Genomic DNA, 25,764 nt, shown 5'->3' on the forward strand with positions numbered 1-25,764 from the left:
GCTATTCAAATGAAAAAGTTTTCTTAGAAAAACCTTTTTTTTTTGATCATTGCATTTTGAGATATGAGCGCCTAAAGTTTAAATTTTTGGGATAGAACATTTCAAATTCGGTAAGAGATGAATTCATGAGATTCAGAGGATAGATTCTTCATGGTATTGTTGATCTAGTGAAACAAAAATATTCAGAGAATATCAATTTTTGGAAAAGTTATTCACTTCACTAAAAATAACTCAACTAAAATTTATTTCTGGTTATTTCTAGTAAATTGAATAACTATCTTAAAAATTTATATTTTCTGAAAATATTTGTTTAACTAGATCAACAATACCATGAAGAATTCATCCTCTAAATCTCTTGGATTTATCTCTTACCGAATTTGAAATGTTCTGTCCCAAAAATTTAATTTTTAGGCGCTCATATCTCAAAAAGTAATGATCTGAAAAAAATGTTTTCCTGAAAACTTTTTCATTTTGATAGCTTGATGATATACAAATCGAAAAATATTACGAGCAGAAAGTTAATTTTTAACCTTTGCACAGCCTTAGAGAGATATAGACCCACAATGTCTATGCCTTCCCAATGATAGCTCTTACTTGAAATTGAAGGCCGCCATTGGGGTAATCTATCACGAGATATTATATCTATATATTTGTAATACTATAGATTACAAAGGCATTGGTATGTAATAATCTCATAGGTTGCCCCCTCAATGGCCGATTTCAATTCCAAGTACGACACTAGCGCTGCATGTGAGTCTATGCATCTTTAAGGTCTTTGGATATTCTCATTATTATTCCTTGTATAGTCTGTGCAAACCTCAAGGTGGGTTTTTTTGTGCGAAAACTTCCGCAGTCGACGACGACAGGCATTATTGTCTGAGAACATTCATATCGTCCAAATTTCAAGTGTGCTAAGACAGCTGATCCAATGGATATTCGTTATTTATATCTAGGACTGGTTTTCCGAGCTCAGGATTTAGCGAAGTTCTAGACTTTAAACAGCTGGAGTCAGAGATTTGTCTTTCCGAAACGGGGCGTAGTCGTGGTCATAGTGAAAGTCACGTTTAAATTGGATTTTGAAAAACTGGAAAAATGAACACAAAATAAAGTGAAGAAAAAATAGTGTAAGGTTACAGCTATTTTGAATTATTCAGGAATGTTTCATTTCGTAAAGGAAAAACGTTCCCGATTATAAAAATGAGAGAATAAAGATTTATTTTGCTGGAACTATTTACTGTGACTACGCCTTGTTTTGGCTGACTCCAGCTGTTCTAAGTCTAGAACTCACCTGAATCCCGAGCTCGGAAACCGGCTCTGAATATCAAAGAATCAAAATATTTCCAATAATATCAACATATTGCCATTTAAAAGTAGAAACTTGATTTCCTCCATTTAACCTTCCGGTAGTCGCGCCCTACTCAATCACACGAGCAGTCGCGTGTTGTACTTTGTACAGCATCCAATTTTCCACGTGTTATGTACTCTGTTTACTGTCAAAAAATATTTATTAATTGTATAATTGCTTTTCCCATCTTCTTGGAATATTTTACGCTTATGAACATTTGTATGATTACCATTTAATAGCCCAATTAGGTACATCAAGCAAAGTCATCACGCAAAAATGTTCCAATTAATTAATGGTGATTTGAGTGTGATATTTTTGTTTTTCATTCTGTTTTCAACCGTCAAAATTTAAAATTCTTAGTTTTCGTTGTTTTTTGTGAAAATGGACTAAATTTTAGAAAAGTGAAACCATAACCCTATTTCGGACTTGTTATCTAAATTTGGGAGAGAAATAGTACAAGGAGTATCCTTAGTTTCTCTAGAGAAATAGTACAAGGAGTATCCTTAGTTTTTCTCTCCCAATCAGTGCTACTTTGTAGAAATTATTAATAAATAAATAACAAAGTCATCAATTATGTGTTATTGGTTCGTTTAGTCCCCGTATACAGTCTTTCCCTATCATACTTATGCACAGTGCGACTTATGCACTGTCGCGACTAAATGGCACCTAAAGACTGAACCATTACTCGGTTGATACTGCAACTCAGTGGAGTGATGGGGAGAAAGTTTTGGAATGCATAGGTGACTCATTCACTGACACCACCCCATTCAATAGTTTTGTGCAGCAAAAAAACTGTTGTACTTTTTACAACAGCGCGACTGCCGGAAGGTCAAGCATAATTGAACATAATCTTACAGGTTAATAAGACAGATTGAAATCCATCCAATCTGAGATCCTCACCCTGTCGTGGTCGACAACGGCATTTACGCACGGACCAAAACGTATCTTTAGTTTGCAGCATTGGTCTTATGGAGTACAGCGTTGCCAGATTTCACAGAATCCTGTGGAGTGATTGTGTGAGAGAAAGAGCGTAGGCCTTTTTGGTAGAATCAGCATAAACACGGCTACAGTGTGTTCGTATTGTAAATAATATTGGTCATGAATTCATGGAATTCTGTTGAGTGATTGTGTGAAAGAAAGAGCGTAGGCCTTTTTGGTAGAATCAGCATACACGGCAACAATGTGTTGCTATTGTGAATAATATTGGTCATGAATTCATGGAATCCTGTAAGTAATTATGTGAGAGAAAGAGCAAAAATATTTTTTGATAAAATCGGCAACAGTGTGCCGGTAGTTAGTTATAGTGTGTTCCTATTGTAAATAATATTTGTCATGAATTCATGGAATACTGTTAAGTGATTGTGTGAGAGAATGAGCATAGGCCTTTTTTCATAGAATCAGCATAAACACGGCAACAGTGTGCTCCGATTGTCCTGTGCTGCAAACTGTTTTCACGGACTATATCTGAATCACTTATTTATTTTGATCTGAATAGTTTAAAGAGCTGAGATTGGGTCCTCCCCTTAGCTCTCCAAATTTTGTTTCACAGTTGAGTATCTTCTGAGCTCCTCAAACTGTACAATGTGGAGTGATATACCTCCTTATATTATATATAAGTAATACCATAAATAAATTATAAGTAATACCATAGAGAAACAATAGCGTAAGTAGATATCCCATGGTATAGGGCGTTTATGTCGCAACCAGAGAAAACTCCTATAATGAGAATAACAACGTAGTGCATTTATAATATCACGCATAAGTTAGGTAGTAATTCTGTGGTCGCAACTTTTACTGTTATCCCAAGCCGATAGTCCACGTAGTTCTTTCCCGTGAAGCTATGTGACGCTGGTAGTCTCTCATATTGTGCCGTTCATACACTATCACACCAACAAAACAGTAAAAATTGACAATGATCAACAGTAATCGGCTTGAGATAACAGTAGAAGTTGCGACATAAATTCCCTATACAATGGTATATCTACTTATGCTTTTAAAGTCTCTTCATGGTAATACTCTCCAATCCTTTATTATATGTGATACTTTCCATACCTTCCATGATTGAGATATTGATTGTTTTAAATGTGATTATTATATATTTTCTATAATATGAATGAATCATAAAATCAATTTGAATTGTGATGTGAATTATGAATTGTGTTCCTATTGTAAATAATATTTGTCATGAATTCATGGAATACTGTGAAGTGATTGTGTGAGAGAATGAGCGTAGGCTTTTTTCATAGAATCAGCATAAAAATCATTGATTTGGATAGTATAGTATAAATTGGAAATGGGACAGTTTTGGGCATGAGCCTGTTGTGCCTTTCCTCATGTTAAGTATGTGTACACAATGTGATAAATAATAAATAAATAAATACGGCAACAGTGTGCTCCGATTGTAAATAGAATTAGTCAGGAAGCCCTGTGCTGCAAACTGTTTTCACGGACTATATCTGAATCACTTATTTATTTTGATCTGAATAGTTTAAAGAGCTGAGATTGGATCCTCCTCCTTGCTCTTCAAATTTTGTTTCACAGTTGAGTATCTTCTGAGCTCCTCAAACTGTACAATGTGGAGTGATATACATCCTTATATTATATATAAGTAATACCATAAATAAATTATAAGTAATACCATAGAGAAACAATAGCGTAGGTAGATATCCCATGGTATAGGGCGTTTATGTCGCAACCAGAGAAAACTCCTATAATTCTGTGGTCGCCTTGTAATTCTGTGGTCGCAACTTTTACTGTTATCCCAAGCCGATAGTCCACGTAGTTCCTTCCCGTGAAGCTATGTGACGCTGGTAGTCTCTCAAATTGTGCCGTTCATACACTAACCCCCCAACAAAACAGTAAAAATTGACAATAATCGGCTTGAGATAACAGAAAAAGTTGCGACATAAATTCCCTATACCATGGGATATCTAGTTACGCTATTGTCTCTTTATGGTATTACTCTCCAATCCTATATTATATGTGATACTTTCCATACCATACATGATTGAGATATTGATTGTTCGAAATGTAGATTATTATATATTTTCTATAATATGAATGAATCATAAAATCAATTTGAATTGTGATGTGAATTATGAATTGTTTTTCTATTGGAATAAAATATTGATATAACTCGAATCTCTAGTTGTACTAGTAATTTCTATAATAATTGAATTTCTTCTCAGTCAATCCATTGTCGAGAATAGATCAGCAATAGAGTGGAGTATTCAGACACAATAAAAATAATGTAATTACAAAGATAAGGCTCACATAAGTGGGAGTGATTTAGGAATTCTGTGACAAATTTATACGTACGTTCAACAACTATTTGCACTATCTGTGAGTGAATTCATTGAGGTGTTGTTTGTACTTCAATTCAATATTATCAGAAACATTTCAACTCACCAGTTGTGGAAGCGCTGATTCATGAATTCTTGAACACTCCTCATCTACGAGTCATTCCTGAAAAAATAAGACAAAGCTTCAGTTATCATCATTTTTATAATGATTAATGATGAATTTAAAAAGAATTCCATGTTCTTCCTAATATCAATCTATCCTCACATTATATGAGATGAGTCAATGAAATAATAACACATTTATTTATAAAATGATAATTTTTCGTCATAGTCATTCAATTTCAGCTGTTTTACATCCATGAAATCAAGCTGGTGAACAGCTGATTGTAGAACAAATAAACATATGATTCTCATTACAGCATAGACTATACCGTAATAAAATCATATGTTCTCTTTACAGTAGAGTATGTTCCCTAGTTCCGAATTTGGAACAGTAAAACTGGTAAAACTTGGACCAGTTATAGAGTAGACACGGCTCATTGTATATTCATACTGAAAGTTGATGAAGCCAACATCTACAGCCAAATCCACCTATCTTGAGTAGACACGGCTCATTGTATATTCATACTGAAAGTTGATGAAGCCAACATCTACAGCCAAATCCACCTGTCTTGACGTCACGCATCGTAAAGAAATATTATAGAAAACGTTTTTGAGTTTGTTGTGTAAGTGTTTGTGGTGTTTAACTTACATTGTTGTTGAACAATGCATTGTTGTTAGCTTGGTTGTGACGTCAAGATGGGTGGATTTGGCAGTAGATGTTGGCTTCAGAGGCTAGACTTCCCAGCGTGTCTATTCTATAACTGGTCTAAGGGTAAAAAGCCGCCTTTTAGCGCTCCAGGTGGATGTTTTGTCAACTACAATCAAGAAATTCCTGATTCGAAACTTGTAAACTAGGTTATGTTTATAGAATGCATGTAGTAATGTCAGCACAAGCAGGTAATGTTTCCTGTTTCTCAATGAATTTTTCTAGATTATTATGACAAAAAAATGTGAGTTACTTGGACGTGAATGTCTTTTGCAGTGCTCGAATGAAATTCGAGTCTCGGCTAACGCCTCGACTAGAAACATCATTCTCGCCTGCAAAACGGCCCTTCCCGTCCTTGTGACTTGAAAAACTATTAATTCATCCATCTATTGGTATAATCAGCTTGTATTTTAACATGTGATAGGCCCCAGGCAAAACAAAAATTCAATGGATCACGAAATATAATACAACATAATACAGAACAAGATTCAACAATGAACATGTAAAACACTTAAGCTCAGCTCAGCACGTGAAAAATTTCCAGCATGTATTTCATGTCTCTCAAATCTATAATACAAAACTAGCTTGAACAATGAACATACAAGTACAGAGGTTCAAAACTATACAAAGAAAACTAAATACAAAACCATAAACTAAGTGTTTTCCGAATATTTACAAAGATACACAATGTGAAAACTACAACAAAGTTAATAATTCTCAATTTTTTCATTCATATACTTTATTGATTCGTACAAAAAGTACATCACCAAAAATGATAGGGAGAGAAAAAATAAGGTAACCTTGTGCTATTCCTCTCCCAAATTCAGATAAGGTTACACCATGAAGAAACGATAGCATAGGAAAATATCCCATGGTATAGGGCGTTTGTGTCACAACTTTTACTATTATGCCAAGCTGATAGTTCACGTAGTTTTTTCTATGCAGCTGTGTGATGCTGGTAGTCTCTCAAATTGTGCCGTTCATACACTATCACCCCGAAATACAGTAAAAGTTGACAATGATCGACAGTAATCGGCTTGAGATAACAGTAAAAGCTGCGACATAAATTCCCTATACCATGGGATATCTTTTTGTGTAGTTGAGAAGTTGATATTGTGGTAGTTATTCATATTGAATGAAAAAGACTAAGAAATTGTCAAAAAAACCACTGATTTATTGATAATTAGAAAGACCGGTTTCGGTTATTACACCATTGTCAATCTCTGATAAACTGTTTGGACTGTCTGATAAACAATGATTGACAATGGTGTAATAACCGAAACCGGTCTTTCTAATTATCAATAAATCAGTGGTTTTTTGACAATTTCTTAGTCTTTTTCATTCAACATGGGATATCTACTTACGCTATTGTTTCTCTATGGTTACACATAGTCCGAATTAGGTTAAGTTTAGTAGTTTTGTTCACTTCACGAAAGTTTTAGTTCTTAATTATTCTCACACATTAATAATACAAAACTAGCTTGAACAACGAAGATAGAAGTGCATTTAAACTTAGGCCAGAGCATGGAAAATTTCCAGCTTTCCTTTCTTTTAAATCTGTACGGTCCACCATTTTGTCTCGCTGAGTTAGAGCTGCCAGCAAGGTGAGTAATGAAAAAGGAACGGAGAGGAGCGACTGAATTAAGTTTATGTCACATTTGAGAGAAGTAGCGTTAAGTTTAGTGAAGAGTGTATAGCCAGCACAGTAGCCTACAGTGCGAGGAATGCAGTATTTCAATTGCTGAATTCCTTGGCGAGGTCTAAGGTATGCGGGCGCCTGTCAGACGGTGGAAACTTTGTGTGCTCTTTCAGTGGTCGCTTTCCCGGCCGCTTTTCCTGTCGACGCTTTCCCTGACGGCGTTTTTCCAGGGGAAAAAGTTCAGTCCCAACTCACCTGTCACCCGTATACTCACCTGTTCAGTCTGTGGACACAAACATGAAAAAATTGCAGATTCACTCAAAAGTGTGTGTCCTTTGAGAAGAGGTTTTTGGATTGTAGAGATGTGTAGCCGTTTCAATTTCAGGGCTGCGTTCTATATTCATTGTGTCAATTGGGAATCATCTGTTCCCTGGGTAAAAAAGAAATGGCAGATTCACTCAAAAGAGTGTTGTACTTTGAGAAGAGATTTTTGGATTGTAGAGATGTGTTACCGTTTCAATTTGAGGGCCGAGTGTTATATTCATTTTGTCAATTCAGAATCATTTGTTCCCTGGATAAAAAGTGGCGGATTCACTCAAAAGAGTGTTGTCCTTTGAAAAGAGATTTTTGGATTGTGGAGATGTGTAAAGGTGCGTACAGATATACGCACCGCGAACATGAGCAATTCACTTTTATCAGCTGATTATGTCTGTATTTTTACAGAAACGGTAAGATACAGATATAAAAAGCTTGGCATCAGCTGATTAAAAGTGAATTGCTTATGTTCGCGGCGCGTATATCTGTACGCACCTTTACCGTTTCAATTTGGGGGCCGAGTTCCATATTAATTGTGTCTATTGAGAATCATTTGTTCCCTGTGTAAAGAAAATAGTAGACTCACTCAAAAGAGTGTTGTACTTTGAGGAGAGATTTTTGGATTGTAGAGATGTGTAGCCGTTTCAATTTGAGGGCCGAGTTCCTATGTCAATTAAAAATCATTTGTTCCCAGGGTAAAGAAATGGCAGATTCACTTAAAAGAGTGTTGTTCTTTTGTAAAAGAGATTATTTTTGGATTGTAGAGATGTGTTACCGTTTCAATTTGAGGGCTGAGTTCCATATTTATTGTGTCAGTTGAGAATCATCAGTTCAGTAGCAATGATTTGGCTGCAGTGAGGTCCACGTTTTAATGGTAGTGAAGAAGAATAGGGGAACAACGTTGCCGATCCTCTGTCTTGTAAATGCCTTCTATATACGGTAGCTGATGTACGGTAGCGAAGTGAGGTCTAAGATTCAAGTCGATGGTTTGGCATTTCTCTTCATCTTTATATTTATGTTCCGCATTTACGACGAAACGAAGCAATAGATTTTCATAAAATTTAACATGTATGTTCCTTTTTGAATTTCGCGTCAACGTATGAATAGGGTTTTTTGAAATTCTGCATTTTATTTATTATTATTATTATTCATTTCATTGACAATCACAATTCATAATTATTGGGGAAAGACAACAGGCATAGCCCGAAACTAGCTTCTCCCAAATTTTTACAAATAAAAGTTTCAAAATTTTAATGATGATACAAAAGGAAAGGAGTCTCCTTCTAACGCCAATATTACCGTAAAAATCATACTATAGAATTATCCATCATAAAAATCAGTTGTCGAGTAGATTATTAATTGCATGCAATAGCGCATGCAATTGATATCTCAATGTAACTTGGTAAAAAATCAGCTGCTGTGTAGACTAATAATTGCATGCCTCATTGTATACAATTTTTATGCACTATTGATGCATGCAATTTATAACTAAACTAACAAAGTATTGTCTCTCGACCTTTCTCTGCTTTGAACTTGGGCTGACCTGTTGCCAGTATGTCTTGAAGGAGATTAGCTTTTGATGTTAGCATTTTACACCAACCCCAACAGCCATTAGCCGTTTTCACACCGATATCTCACCGACACGACATACAGACAGGATTTACTCTGATGGACAGTTGAAGAGAAGGCTGTGGGTTATAACTGCGCGAGGTCTACTGTTCACAGAACTACTAGTATTAACGGTTCATTTTCGTTTAAAATAATCCATTATATTTTATTAGGCAAGAAATTATATTTTTCATAATGCATTTTCGTAATTAAGATGAAATATTTTGTTAATTAATTATAAATTCTGCATTGTTAAAAGACGATCAGGCAACAGAGCGGAGCGAGAGAGAAATAGCACTATCCGCTTTGTTGAATGATAAACAAGGTGAGCAATACCATTGCTGAACAAACACTGCTGATACAGGTTTATTGATGTAGGCTAATATTAACGGTTCATTTTCGTTGAAAATAATAAATTATATTTTATTAAGTATTGAAAAACATAATTTCATAATTAAGATAATATATTTTGTTGATACATTATCAATTCTACATCATTCAAAGACGATCTGGCAACAGAGCGAAGCAAGAAAAGAGATAGCGCCATCCGCTTTGTTGGATGATAGACAAGGTAGCAGTTTACCATTGCTGATCAAACACTGCCATTATAACGTGGACCTCACTATAGCATGGTAGGGGGTAAATTAGCTTAACCCCTCCACCAAATCCTTCGACAAGTTGCCATTAGTTAGGGAACATTTTCAGGTAATTAGAATAATCGGGCACTGTTCCCACGATATGAGTTTGGCAGCAGCTCAAATTTGGCATGGTTTATTACTGGCGCGGTGTCAAATAGTGCGAGCTAAACAGGTGGCGGGTCACCACAGGGGTAGCAGATCGCTGGAGTCTCGATTCCTGAGGTCCCCTTTATAATGGCAGTGGAGAAAGATGGTAGAACAGCGTTGCCGATCCTCTGTCTTGTCAATATTTATGACATTTGTCATATTCATTTAGAAATAGAAACAGAATCTATATATATCTGTGGCTTGGTGCAAGAACTACCTATGTCAAAATATCATTTTTTTCACAAATCAGCTTCAAAGTTCACCTTGCATTTTCGAACTACCGCATTTCAATACGTAAATGCGAGTGCTAGACGTGCAGAAGTCGAAACTGGTAGTTCTGGCACAGAGTATGAATGATAATCTAAAAACATAATGTCTTCATTGGTAGTTTTCGCACTCTGAGAGTAGAATAACAGTTATCTATTATATATATATATATATAAAAGCGAAATGGCACTCACTGACTGACTGACTGACTGACTGACTCACTCACTCACTCGCATAACTAAAAATCTACCGGACCAAAAACGTTCAAATTTGGTAGGTATGTTCAGTTGGCCCTTTAGAGGCGCACTAAGAAATCTTTTGGCAATATTTTAACTCCAAGGGTTGGTCTTAAGGGTTTAAAGTTCGTCTTTTAGCATGTATATTCTTCTTCTCCCAATCTCTTAATTATAATTGAAATTTCCATATCATATGTTACTATAGAACTATAATCTAGATAGAGTACCTCTTCGAAACAGACAGACGACGAAATCTGTTCTTCCAAGGATGAATTATCCTTTTAATGTCCTTCAAAGAGTATTTCCAAGGATGAGACCTAGTACAATCGAATCTTTATAATATAAATCTACTATGTTCTGAATTTCGTGAGAATCGTTAGATCCGTTTTCGAGATCCGGTGAAATTAGCAAGGGCTCTGAAATACAAACATATAAACATAATTATAAACAGAAATTGCTCATTTAATAGTATAGGATTATTTCAGAACCCTTGCTAGAAGATACATATACTATCAATTATATTGTCAATCTATATATATAAAAGCGAAATGCCACTCACTCACTGACTGACTGACTGACTCACTCACTCACTCACTCACTCACTCACTCACTCACTCGCAGAACTGAAAATTTACCGGACCAAAAATGTTAAAATTTTGTAGGTATGTTCAGTTGGCCCTTTAGAGGCACACTAAGAATACTTTTGGCAATATTTTAACTCTAAGGGTGGTTTTTAAGGATTTAAGGTTTTAGCATGTATATTCTTCTTATTCTCTCAATTATAATTGAAAAAAGTTTGTACCATATGTTGATATAGAACTATAATCTAGAGCGAGTACCTCTTCGAAACAGTTGATAACTGGCAACTAAATTAATAATTTTGTCAGGTTGGCATTAAGTTGAGTTGACTTTGTTAGTTTGGCACCAAGTTGAAGATTTAAATGCATTTATCGCGGAAAAATTAATTGGGCACTGCTACTTCAATCCTGGGAATATTATATTACTAGCCGTCAGGCTCGCTTCGCTCGCCATATCCGTTTAGCCAGACGTTTAGTCTGGACCCCCGACTGGATTGTCCTAACATGATAAAAATGGAGGCGAGCGAAGCGAGCCTGCTAATATCATTCATGGACGATCCAGTCGGGGGTCCAGGGGGCGGAGCTCCCTGGCTAGACGGATATGGCGAGCGAAGCGAGCCTGACGGCTAGTATCCTATATTATTGAGAGAGCAATTTCTGTTTTCATGTTTATATTTATATCTGTATGTGGCCGGATCTCGAAAACAGCTCTGAAGATTCTCATGACATTTGGAACAAAGTAGGTTTATGATATGAAAGTTTGATCGCACTAGGTCTCAACCCTGGGATAACTCGCTGGAGGACATTAAAAGGATAAATACGTCCTTGGAAAAACAGCTGGAAATTTTGTCGTCTGTCGATACCGTAATGGAATTGATTGAACGAGTGCATGTGTGGGATCATCCAGTTGATCTCACAGAAAGAAAAATTCAACAAGAAATAGTTATTTGTGCAACTAGTGCGTAAAGTGACAGTTTGCTGCACCGATAGAAACGTTTACGGAATGGTTTGTTGAGTGCAGCAGAGGAACTTTGCACACGTATTTCACATTAAGTTTTTCCTACAGTTACCATTGAATATGAAAAGTGGGCAATTATGGGTAGAATTGCCTGAAATGCATCAAATGTTTTTCTGTGTAATTTTATTATTAATAAAAACCTTAATTTATTGTCAAATTGAATAATAATGTATGTGTGTTTGAATGGGGGGGCGGCTGTCATCCACCTCCTCAATATTCCTGTAACGTGCACCACAATATAACACAGTTACCAACTTCATTTTGATTTTGCTGCACTGGTGCTCCATATAACCTACTAACTATTTTGTGTTGCCATGTTGCAAATCTGGAGTACGCAAAGTACTCACTTTGCGCACTAGTGCGGAAAAGTGATTCTTTGCGGCCTGCAATCAGTGCACAAATGGTCACTTTTCAAGGTATCTGTAGGAGAAACTTATTTTCTCTTCCTTTTAGAAAACATGTTTACTTCAGAAAGTCCAAAATAGTAACTAGATGCTGTTAGTGTAGAATAGTACATAGTATATCAACAAATATTGTAGCAAACATAGTATATCTTTCTAAATGGAATACATAGTATATCTATTTGTAATTGTTTTTTGGAGTGTGAATAAATTGTTATTTTGATGAGTGATAGTAGCTCAACCTAGATTTTGATTTGGACTGTAGTATTAATTTGAAAAGGGACAGTTTTGGGCATAAGCCTGTTGTGCCTCCTCATATAACTATAAAAATGATGTGCGACTGAGAAAATGAATAAATAAATATAAACTATAAATTCAATCTTTCGTTACAAATTTTCTATGCTTTTACACTCCAGAGCAAAGCTCGGTCTCCCGATATTTACATAGAAAGAGTAAAAGATCATTTTTTCTTTTAAATTCAAATATACTACACTTATACAGTCCATGTTAATATTCATGAGGAAGAGGGTAGAAACAGGACAAAGACAGGAAGATCAGACTCGAAAAACTTCAGTACTATAGTGAGTTTCACGTTATAATGGCAGTGGAGAAAGATAGGAGAACAACGTTGCCGATCCTCTGTCTTGTCAATGCCTTCTATAGACGGTAGCTGATACAGGTTTATTGATGTTATATTAACTGTTCATTCTCGTTTAGAATAACCACCTTGTCACTGCAGATCTCAGGAGTCGTCTATAGTGAGGTCCACGTTATAATGGCAGTGGAGAAAGATGGAAGAACAACATTGCCGATTCTCTGCCTTGTGACAAGAGTCGACAATAGTAAAAAGTAAATTCGTATGTCTTTTGTTGGTGGGGAGTCCCTTGCGGGAAGGTCCCACGTCCTGAATATATAACTTGAGCTGTCAATGGGAAATTACGACTGTCATACTTCAGCCGGGACCGACAATTTAACGTGTCCTTCCGATATCACGGGAGTGATCTGGTTGAAAAACGTTTGGTAATGCGAGGGTTTGAACCCGGGATCTCTTTGCTGCCACGCAAGCACTCTATCCATTAGACCACAGATCACTCCTCGTCTATAGAGAGGTCCACTTTATGATGGCAGTGGAGAAAGATTGTAGAACAGCGTTGCCGATTCTCTGCCTTGCCACTGCTTCCTATAGAGGATAGCTGATACCGGTATATCTGATATAATATCAACTGTTCTTCGTTGTTCAAAATAATGATCAATTACATTTTATTCACCAAGGAAAAATATTTTTCATCAATTCAATAATACATTTTCATGATTCAGAGTCACTATCTTGTTAATAAATTTTATTTCTACATAGTTAAAAACGATCTGTCGATGTAGCGGATCTAGAAAAGGATATCGCCACCTGCTTTGTCGAATGATAGCCAAGGATAGCAACACCATTGTTAAGACTGTGCAAAGGATAAAAATAAACTTTCTACTCGTGATATTTTTCAAAGTTTTTCGATTTTTATATCATGAAGCTCTCATTATGAAAAAAATTTCACAAGAAAACATTTTCTCCATTTTTTCCCAATCATTACTTTTTGAGATATGAGCGCCTAAAGTTTCAATTTTTGAGACAGAACATTTAAAATTCGGTGAGAGATAAATCCATAAGATTTAGAGGATAGATTCTTCATGTCCTTGTTGATCTAGTAACAAAGATATTCTTCAAATATCAATTTTTGAGGAAGCTATTCAATTTACCAAAAATAACTTTCAGTTGAGTTATTTTTGATAATTTGAATAACTTTCTCAAAAATTGATATTTTATGAAAATTTTTGTTCAACTATATCAACAATACCATGAAGAATTCATCCTTCAAATCTCATGGATTTATCTCTTACCGAATTTGAAATGTTCTGTCTTGAAAATTTAAACTTGAGCCGCTCATACCTCAATAATTAATGATCGAAAAAAAATGCTTTCTTGAAAAAACTTGTTCATTTTGATAGCTTGATGATATACAAATCGAAAAACTTCGAAAAATATCACCAGTAGGTAGTTTATTTTTAGCCTTTGCACAGCCTCAATCAAATACTGTCATTAAACCGTGGACCTCACCTTATTGATCGTTACCGTCTGCACTTTAATTAATCTACTAAGCGGCCAGCGAATAAACAATTGAGGAGGCCGTGATTATCCTTGCAAACTGCCTTCAGATAGCATAGATCGATCCGAGTTCTTCTAGCGTAAAGCGCGCATTCATATTCAACAGGCCGCCGTGATTCTCTGACCGCTTGCTCCTCGTTTGGTCGCACCCTCTTCATCTGACCGCTACCCTCTTTGGTAGACAGCTACCCTCTTTATCTGACCAATACCCTCTTTATCTTATCGCTCCCCTTTTTATCTGACCACCAGCCTCTTTGTCCCACCGTTACCTTCTTTGTTGGACTGCACCCTCTTTATCTGACCGCTACTCTCTCCGTCTGACCGCTACCCTCCTTATCTGACCGCGGCCCTCTTCAACTTTCCGTCGTGATTGCTGATTCAAGTGGACCGCACAGGACCGCGGAGGACCGCAAAGGACCGCGAGTTCTCACTTGGGAACTCGTGTGAACATGTTGATTGCAAAGGTGTTAGTATACTCACAGATTCTAAATTTGTTTATTCAGTTCATGGTAAACTAGAATCAAAGGAATCTATGTACAGTGAGGCCCACGTTATCAGCAGATAGGTGTTTAACGTACGGTTAAAATCGTCACAGCATTCCAAAGCCACTGCAACTTGGGTGAGCCTTATCTATTCAATCATATTTTCTCACAATGTCTGAATATTCAGAAAAAATTCAATTCAAAAACTTTATTGTTTCTTCCAAAACCAATACATTCAAAAATTTCACTTGAACAGCAAAAATACAAGAAACCAATCACCTGCAAGGAAAATCCTGTGCGCAGGTGAATTCTACTCTATGGCTGATCCATCCTCGACAATGGAGTAAATTTTGAGAATGGGAATAATTTTTTACGTATTTCTGCCGGAACTGTGTCTATAGTGATGTCCCTATTATAATGGCAGTGGAAAAAGATAGAAGAAAAACGTTGCAGTAAATTGCGCGTCGACGTATACATAAGGTTTTTGGAATTTTTGCATTTCAAGGATAATATAAAAGAAAGAAGGAGCCTCCTTCATACGCCAATATTAGAGTAGAAATTTGGTGTGGCGCACTCACACAACTTTCCTTGCCGTTATGAAAATTGATCACCTGACGCTAGTGTAAACGCGCATCTCAAGTCAAAGATCTGTGCCAGCTGGTGACAGTTCAATAACGCTGGATACACACGAGATCTGCTATATCATCATAGTGAATGATTTAATAGAATCAACAGTTGCCAAAAGTTTGCAATTAAATAATTACATTTTCTCAAATTCCAAGCTTATTTTCAATTTAAGGTGAAAATGTTACTGGACATTAATTGAAGAGATTTCCATGCTCGATTTCTTCCACTTGAAATTTTTCGTTTAAATTATATCTGAGACCTGATAATTGGAAATCTAAAATCGAACTTTGCATAGATGGGGCGGAGCTCCTGAAATATTTACAGATATGGGACTGGTGGCAGTTGATATAGCTTATCAATGACTATTTAAGGTATAAATTTGATCAAAATCGTTGAAGCCATTTTATAGAAAATCGAGAAAAACCCTGTTTTTGGCAACATTTTCGCCATTTTAGCTGCCATATTGAATCGCATTCGATCGAAATTGTTCGTGTCGGATCCTTATAGTGTAAGGACCTCAAGTTCCAAATTTCAAGTCATTCCGTTAATTGGGAGATGAGATATCGTGTACACAGACACACACACTCATACACACACACACACACACACACACCACACACACACACACACACACACACACACACACACACACACACATACCGACCAATACCCAAGAACCACTTTTTCGGACTCAGGGGACTTAAAAACGTATAGAAATTTAGAAATTGGGGTACCTTAATTTTTTTCGGAAAGCAATATTACTTTCCTTACCTATAGGGCAAGGAAAGTGAAAATCAGACTATAGGATTATTCATCATAAAACAGCTGACAAGTGATTACACAGATGTGTGTAGAAGCCAGTCTATTGCTGTATTTCCATAAGGTCTATAGTTTCAATCAGGTACTTGTGGATGAGAATACTGCATGAGGTCTCCTGTTCACAGAACTACTAGTATACTATCCTTAATGAGAGTTGGGTATTAATAAATTTATATTGTAGTATGTTCTACCCTCAATAAGATGTGTTATACTGGAAAACTGGTGTGATCACTATGTCAATCTGGTGTCACCCAGTAGACTGTGTATTTCATCTATACAGCCACTACGCATTCAGTCATTTAGACACTGGCTTATAATTTACACTGGTGAAACTGGGCAAATCATAGTTACCATGGTTTCCTACATGAGAATAGAGGGATAGACGATGGGTGAGCTGAAGGGAGATAGACAACGGACATCTGAAAGGGAGAGAAAGGGATGGAGACAGTTGCTGAGAAGTGATAATACTAACAAGTAACATTAATTGTCTCAGCGACGAATCAAAGCAGCCGTGTTCAGCAATGAAGTCTATCAACGACGAAGCTCCATTCAATACCAGTCCTCAGAATTCAGTTGTGCTACAGCCAGTGATATTCCATATTTTGAGAGAGAGAGAGTGTGCGAGAGAGATAGATAGAGGGAGATAGAGTTAGTGCAAAAGAGAGAGAATTGAATTGAATTGAATAATTACTTTTATTAAGTGCAGAGAGAGAGAAAGAGAGAGTGAGAGAGAATAGAATAGAATATTATAATAGAATGACTGCCTATATTTTTGAACTAGGAGGACGAAGTTAGGGCGCTGTCGGCCCTCTCTTACACATAACCCTCAGATTGGATTAGATTAGATTTCTTTACTGATGTATTATCAATAACATCTCTCTTTCTCCGAGAGAGAGAGAGAGAGAGAGAGTGAGAGATAGAAATGGAGAGAGAATGAGAGAGTGATTGACAGAGTGAGAGTGAATTTAATTAAATGATTGCCTTTATTGAGGGCAGAGAGAAAAAGAGAGTGAGAGGCAGAGAGAGAGGGAGAAATAGAGACAGTGAATTGAATTGAATAATTGCCTTTATTGAGGCAGAGAGAGAAAGAAAGTGAGAGATAGAGAGAGAGAGAGAGAGAATTGAATTGAATAATTGCCTTTATTAAGGGCAGAGAGTGTGAGAGACAGAGAGAGATAGAGTGATTGAGAGAGAGAGAGAGTAAATTGAATTGAATAATTGTCTTTATCAAGTGCAGACAGAGGAAGTGGTGGTGAGAGAGAGAGAGAGAGAGAATTGAATTGAATAATTGTCTTCATTAAGTGCAGAGAGAGAAATAGAGATTAGATTAGATTAGGTTAGATTTCTGTATGTTACAATAATTACTGGCTTATACACTTAATTTACATTAAATAACGATAATGCTAGTTATTCAAAGAATTTTACAGAGTATAAATAATTAATCGATGAGAATAAAGATTGAATGCAATTAGAATAACAATAATATAATAATGTGATGTAACTTCATGAATCAGCGGTGTTTCAACAAATAATTGTCAATTCTCTTAAAATGATATAAAATATACTTAGAGAGAGAGATTGATTGATTGAGTACTTTATTTATGTAGATTACAATATATACTGGCTTATACACTTATATGAAATAGCTTACAATACAGCAAAATTATAGATGAATATACATAACATAGACTAAGAATATAATTACTGAACTGTATATGATACGAAAATAGCAATTTGTAATAACTAAAGATAATATTGTTATGCATCTACATAAATAAATAAAGAGAGAGAAAGAGTGTGTGTGTGAGAGAGAAATGGAGAGTGTGAGAGAGTGAGTGATTGAGAGAGAGAGTGAATTGAATTGAATAATTTTCTCTATTAAGTGCAGAGAGAGAAAGAGTGAGTGAGAGTTACTTGATTGTTGGTGTTTAGCGACTTGATGTGACGTACTAAGCCCATGAGCCGGAGAGACAGAGATAGAGTAAGAGAGAGTGAGTGAGAGAGAGTGGAGATATCACCAATAGCAGAGATGTTGGTGAGTATCAGACTCCATGCGACTAGAAGTTAATTAATCCGGCCAACACACGAAATGCAGGCGGCTGAGGCAATGAAGTACTCAACTCAGCATCCTTATCAACAACTGTCAACAATGTTCGAGGGCGGCTATAACTCAGAAGGTATTAGAGCAATCAAATTCAGTTTGGAAATTAATTCACTGCAAGTATGAATATTATCCTACTGTAGCTCCAGAAGTGTATAGCTCTTGTATCCTCCATTTATAACTGTGTCTTTGAGATACACTTTCCATTCATGAACAGTAATCGATCTAGCTAGACTAGGTCCAGGCCACATGAGGCGTTTTCCATAGAGTTGGCAGGGCAAGAAGCTCTCCGATTGGATGATTGTCAGCTGATTCCCGAACCCTAGCCCAATCAGCCAATCTGAGATCTTCATACCCTCCTACTTTATCCATTCGTGAACAGTAATCGATTTAAGTAAATTCGTATGGCTTTTGTTGGTGGTGAGTCCCTTGCGGGAAGGTCCCACCGCCTGAATATATAATTTAAGCCGTCAATGGGCCTTCCGACTGTCATATTTATTTATTTATTAATAATCATTACATTACATCAATTTTGGGAATAATCCCATTTGACAGGTAACTTGTCAGTACTAATACTAATCCTAATACTATAATACAGACAATCAAAATAATAAAATATTTATTCAGGTATCAAGTGTCAAGTATCATTAAGGATGGTAGTGATATATCTATATATATAAAAGCGAAATGGCACTCACTCACTCACTCACTCACTCACTCACTCGCATCTACCGGACCAAAAATGTTCTTATTTGGTAGGTATGTTCAGTTGGCCCTTTAGAGGCGCACTAAGAAATCTTTTGGCAATATTTCAACTCTAAGGGTTGATTTTAAGGGTTTAAAGTTCGTCTTTTAGCATGTATATTCTTCTTCTCCCAATCTCTTAATTAGAATTGAAATTTCCATATCATATGTTACTATAGAACTATAATCTAGATAGAGTACCTCTTCGAAACAGTTGTTAACTGGCAACTAAATTAATAATTTTGTCAGGTTGGCATTAGGTTGAGTTGATTTTGTTAGGTTGGCACCAAGTTGAAGATTTAAATGCATTTATCGCGGAAAAATTGATTGGGCACTGCTACTTCAATCCTGGGAATATTATATTACTAGCTGTTTAGCCAGACGTTTAGTCTGGACCCCCGACTGGATTGTCCTAATATAATATGATAAAAATGAAAAAATGCAGGCGAGCGAAGCGAGCCTGCTGATCTCATTCTTGGACGATCCAGTCGGGGGTCCAGGGGGCGGAGCCCCCTGGCTAGACGGATATGGCGAGCGAAGCGAGCCTGACGGCTAGTATTATATATAAAAAAATGAATTTTCTTGTGAATAAAATTCTGAGATTGCGTATAGGCTTTTCTCTAATAACATTTTTTTGACTGCCTGTTTGAATAAAATGACTGATTCAATGTTTCGAATGTCTGTTGGCAGCCTATTATAGAGTCTCATTCCTGAATAAAATGGAGTTTTTTCAAAAGCTACATTTCTATGGATTGGAAATGCAATAATATTTCTATTTCGAGTATTATATATTCATGATTATCTGTACAAAATTGGAACTTATTGATATTTACTTTAACAAAATCTACTAGCTGGTAAATGTAAATGGAAGGAAGTGTGAGTATGTTAAGGTCTTTGAAAAATGTTTTACATGAGTCCCTTGATCTCAGTCTACAGATAACTCTCAATATCTTTTTCTGCATGATGAAGATTCTACGGCTGTCTACAGAATTACCCCAAAATATTGTGCCGTAGCTCAAGTGGGAATAAACATATGCATAATAGACGGTCAATAATGTGTTTCTGTCGAGTGAGTTGGAAAGAGTTGAAATTAAAAAATCCTTCCAGGAAAAATTCTGGTCGATTACAAGTCCCAAAAATTTAGTTGAGGGGGAGAGTATTAAGCTATTTCTAATGGTTGGAAGGTGAGTCTCGTCTATCCTCGATTGATTGCGTATGGAACGAAATTGTATAAGGTGTGTTTTATTGCATTTTAAGGAAAGTCCATTCACTTTAAACCACTCGTTTATTTCTAAAAGTGTATTCTTTAATTGAGTTACCAATGTGATCTGATCATCGTTTGATGCTATACAAGTTGTGTCATCCGCATACATAATTAACTTTGAATTGGTTGTTGCCTTAGGTAAATCTTCATACTTCAGCCGGGACCGACAGTTTAACGTGCCCATCCGATAACACAGGAGTGATCTGGTTGAAAAACTTTTGGTATTAAGAGGGTTTGAACCCGGGATCTCTATGCTGCTACGCAAGCACTCTATCCACTAGACCACGGATCGATACAGTAATCGGTGAAGCTAGGTCCAAGGTCCAAGCCATATGAGGCGTTTTCCAGAGAGTTGGCAGGGCAAGGAGATCTCCGATTGGATGATTGTCAGCTGATTCCCGAAACCCAACCCAATTAGCCAATATAAGATCTTCCTTCCCTCCTACTTTTCCATTCATGATCAGTATCCGATCAAGCTAGGTTCAAGGTCCAAGCCACATGAGGCGTTTTCCAGAGAGTTGGAAGGGCAAGGAGATCTCCGATTGGATGATTATCAGCTGATTCCCGAAACCCAACCCAATCAGCCAATCAGAGAGGTTCCTGCCCTCCTGACTCGTATGAAAACACCTAGAAAACGCTGATTGGCTGATTAAGTTGGCGTTCGGGAATCAGCTGATGATCAGCCAATCAGAAAGCTTCCTGTCCTGTCGACTCATTTGATAAACGTCTCATGTGACTTGACCCAACCCTGAAACAGAAGTATGCAAATGAGGAACCTATATTTTGCATTATTTACTCATTCAAGTATTGAGTATCATGTTTTCAAATTTGCATTCTCAAGAAAATATAAGAAGGTCCACGTTATACTGATGGTGGAGAAAAATAGGAGAACAACGTTGTCGATCCTCTGTCTTGTCAATGCCTTCTATAAACGGTAGTTGATACCGATTTATTTATGTAATATTAACTGTTCATTCTCATTTAAAATAATCAACTATATTTTATTAAGCAAGGAATTATATTTTTCAATAAATCCATAATGAATTTCCACAATGGAATATTTTGTTACTTAATCAACAATTCTACATTGTTGAAAGACGATCTGGCAATAGAGCAAAGCGAGGAAGAGAAAGCGCTATCCACTTTGTTGAATGATAGACAAGGATAGCAATACCATTGCCAATCAAACACTGCCATTATAACGTGGACCTCACTATAGTCGCTTATGAGTCAACCAAAGAATTAATAACAAGATTGAAAGGGAGAGTACAGTTTTCTCTCAACAATAAAGTTATTTAGAGGGCTACTCCACCAAAGCCTTTCTCACAGGAAATTCGGATAATTTGTGTGTGGTATGGCTGTTTCAGGCAATAATTATAATACCCAATTAATATTATGAATTGATAGTTCTTATTCATCCTATAATCTATTTCTCTGTTTCAAATTTAAGGTTTAGAGTTATGATATACAGTGTACCTAGTGATCTTTCAGTGATAACCAAGAGCGGTTAAGCCAGTTAAACACACATCGTTTTTTGTTTGTACGATTTTTTGTCGTCCTTATAAATTTTATTAGATTGATCAGATAATGGCCCATATGAATAAAACCAGAGCAAATGCTCATGAGCAAAAGCATGGAGCATAAGGTTTTGCTCATGAGCAAAAGGTAGAAGCAAAAGCATTTGCTCATTTTTATATGAATAAGCTTTACCTTATACTCTCACCTTATGCTCCTGAACTTTGGAGGAAATGCTCACATATTTTAAATATTTTTCATCAGCTGATTCGCTTTTGTAACCTTAATTTGTTTTTATAGCTCACGGAAGCGCAAAATATGCAAGTAGGGTGCACTGCATGTGTTTGCGTCGTCTGCTCTGTTTTCTATATTTATGAATAGAGTTTTAGGTTAGTTGAGTATAGAATTTTGAAATGATAGCGTGAGAAAATGTCATCTCTATAATAATCTTCAGCATATTCTTATAATATCAATAGCCTTCTTATAATCGTCTACACTCTCATCTTCTTAAGTGCCTATTTCCTATTTTATGATGGCTATCTTTATAACAGGTACAGCTATCTTTTGTATTTATTCTTTTGTAGGGATAATGGTGATATATATCATGGTTGAGTCTGAAAAGAGTTTCATAGTTCTCAACTATTGGTTGTGATCGTATCTGGTATAGTTTCCTCTTCCTCATACGAATAAGTTGAGCCATTTTACTATGAGCAAAAGGTGATAAGCTGCTCTAGACTAGACTCACCTTTTTTGAAGTATTTGCTTCAAATGTTGAGCAAATGCTCTTGTTTATTTATACAATTTTGAGCAAAAGCTCCTACTTTTGAGCAAATGCTCAAATTATTTTCTTGATGAGCATGAGCAAAAGGTTTTGCTCACGTTTATTCATAGAAAATGAAGCAAATGCTCAATATTTTAGAAGTATAAGCAAATGCTCAACTTTATTCATATGGCCCATTGTTTGCAAAGATCCGTCTAATCCAAAAGAATTTATAAGGACGACAAAAAATCGTACAAACAAATATCGATGTGTGTGTAACTGGCTAAACAGTAGCCTATTTTTGAAACAAACTTGTTACCAATATTCTGTTCCTCATATTATAACTACGACCTCTGTAATAATCACCATAATCGAACAACAAAACTCATTCAACACCATATTCCTCTCCTAGAGAATCATATTTATCGAAACCCATTCACACACTGCATAACCGAAACCCGTGCTCCGTTATTTATAAGGACTGCAGATCAGATAGAATGGAGATGAAACTTTTTCTGGAATATCAAATAGTCGAAATATATGGGGTCGGTCAGGAGAGCAGCGTAATGTTGTGTGTTGGTCGACATCCAAACCTTTATAGGGGAAATCTGGAAGATATCGTTTTGGGGAGAATTCCACTGCAAGGTAGGAAAACGTATGTAATGGAATGTCCGCCGTAACTGGCTTGGGGGCGGGGCTAGAGGTGCAACAGGGGATACAAGTGGTGATAATTCTTGCAGCTGGTCTGCTTTTGACGCTGGTTTTGAACCCCTTAATACCTCCCCACCACCCGATTTTCACCCCTTTTCCTCCAACTCTTACAGTTCCCATCTCCTCCCACCCTTTACCACCCATCTCCATTCATCCACAATCTCCCATCTCCATCTAACCCTCTCCCTTCATCCCCCGACAATAATTTCCACCCCTACAGTCCTCGTCCAAAGTTAGGATCAGAAAGTCGTCTCCAACTCACTTCTGCATAGAAGCCCCTCTCTCATTCATTGAGGAGTCGCCTTATATGACGAGGTTATAGATTACTGTTATCTCTACTGAAATGCTTTGCTCTATTGTCGTAACCAGATCTGAATCCCTTTTTTACACCCGTAAATGGGAATCCACAGTTATGGTAAGGCAAACTTAAGAGACCAAGATGATCGCCTGTTATTGCTTTGCATTCAATTGTCGTAACCGCATCTAACTTTATTTTCTACACCCTTCAATTGGATTTTCCTTCACCTACTGTGTAAAGTACTTACTTTACTCAAATGTCTGGTTGAGGTATTGAATTTAGTTGATTTAATGACTACTCTATATATGCTTCTTCAACTGAGCTTAGACCTTCTAGCCTATTTCAAAAAAACGTTTTTGAAAAAGAGATGCTTCCCGTGTTATTTGAATGGAGTCACTTTTTCGCTCTAGGAAGTTTTCCTGTTTTTTCCTCCCGAGGGCGAAAAAGTGACACTTTAGTATTATGTTCCAGGGAGTAAAGTAAGCACTTTAGACAGGAGGTGGAGAAAAATACGATTTGAATAGAAATATGAATCTGATTACCCTGTCTCAAATTATTTTTACTCCACCTACTGTCTAAAGTACTTACTTTACTCCCTAAAACATAATACCGAAGTGTCACTTTTTCGCTCTTGGTACTAAAAAACAGAAAAACACCCTAGCGAGGAAAAGTGACTCCATTTTAATAACATAGGAAGCATCTCTATTTAAAAAACATACATTGTAATAGGTAAGAACAAAGACCTTAAAGATGCATAGACTCACATGCAGCGCTAGTATCGTACTTGGAATTGAAATCGGCCATTGAGGGGGCAACCTGTAAGATTATTACATACCAATGCCTTTGTAATCTATATTATTACAAATATATAGATATAATATCTCGTGCTAAAATACCGCAATGGAAGCCTTCAATTTCAAGTAAGAGCCATCATTGGGAAGGCATAGGCATTGTGGGTCTATATCTCTTTAAGGTCTTTGGGTAAGAAGGTCTAAGCTCAGATGAGGAAGCATATAGAGTAGTCAGTCATTGAGCCAACTAAATTCGATACCTCAACCAGATTTGATCAACATATGAAATTAGTTATTTGTGCAACTAGTGCGTAAAGTGACAGTTTGCTGCACCGAAAGAAACGTTTACGGAATGGTTTGTTCCAGCAGAGGAACTTTGCGCACGTATTTCACATTAAGTTTTTCCTACAGTTACCATTGAATATGAAAAGTGGGTAATTATGGGTAAAATTGCTTGAAATGCATCAAATGTTTTTCTGTGTAATTTTATTATTGATAAAAACCTTAATTTATTGTCAAATTGAATAAAAATGTTGTCCTTGATTATAATATATAATAGTAATAATTTGCGCGTTGTGCTTCGTTGCACCTCTGCTCACTATAGCAGCCCAGTCACTGTTACCAACTTCATTTTGATTTTGCTGCACTGTTGCTCCATATAACCTACTAAGTATTTTGCGTTGCCATGTTGCAAATCTGGAGTGCAGAAAAATTTTTCCCGCACTAGAGCGGAAAAGTGATTCTTTGCGTTCTGTAATCAGTGCAGCAATGGCCACTTTTCAACGTAACTGTAGGAAAATATATTATGTTTCCATGCTGAAATTATTACAAACTTCATATCACTATACTAAAAAAATGTATAAATATTTTTTATATTCCATGCTATTCAAAATACCAGCCAACGAACGTTTTTTGGTCACGTACGTTTTCAAAAATTATTCTATTTGCAGTTTTTATAAAAAATGTAGGTGGAGGAAAAATGTTGTGTATATCACGAGTGAAAAATGTTTCTTCTCCCTCAGGAAAATTGTTGCCCTCGGCTTCGCCTCGGGCTTCAAACTTTTTCCTCAGGGAGAAAAACAGAACTTTTCACTCTAGATATACAAATAACTATTTCTTCCTCTAAAACCTAGTAGTTGGAAGAGAAAGACGGAGATACGCACTGCCAATTTTATTATGAATGAAGCAGAGAAATCAG

General features: G+C 36.4%; 1 protein-coding gene across 1 annotated transcript in view; it reads right to left on the minus strand.

Moving 5' to 3' along the window:
* The window catches only part of LOC111050819 (lachesin-like), a gene marked incomplete in the record, with an annotated part of 415,558 nt that overhangs the window by 330,479 nt on the left and 59,315 nt on the right, over positions 1-25,764 (minus strand). The window contains 1 exon segment of the mRNA XM_039421521.1: positions 4,757-4,810.

The sequence above is a fragment of the Nilaparvata lugens genome, chromosome 2, assembly GCF_014356525.2.
Source record: "Nilaparvata lugens isolate BPH chromosome 2, ASM1435652v1, whole genome shotgun sequence".
Lineage (NCBI taxonomy): Eukaryota > Metazoa > Arthropoda > Insecta > Hemiptera > Delphacidae > Nilaparvata > Nilaparvata lugens.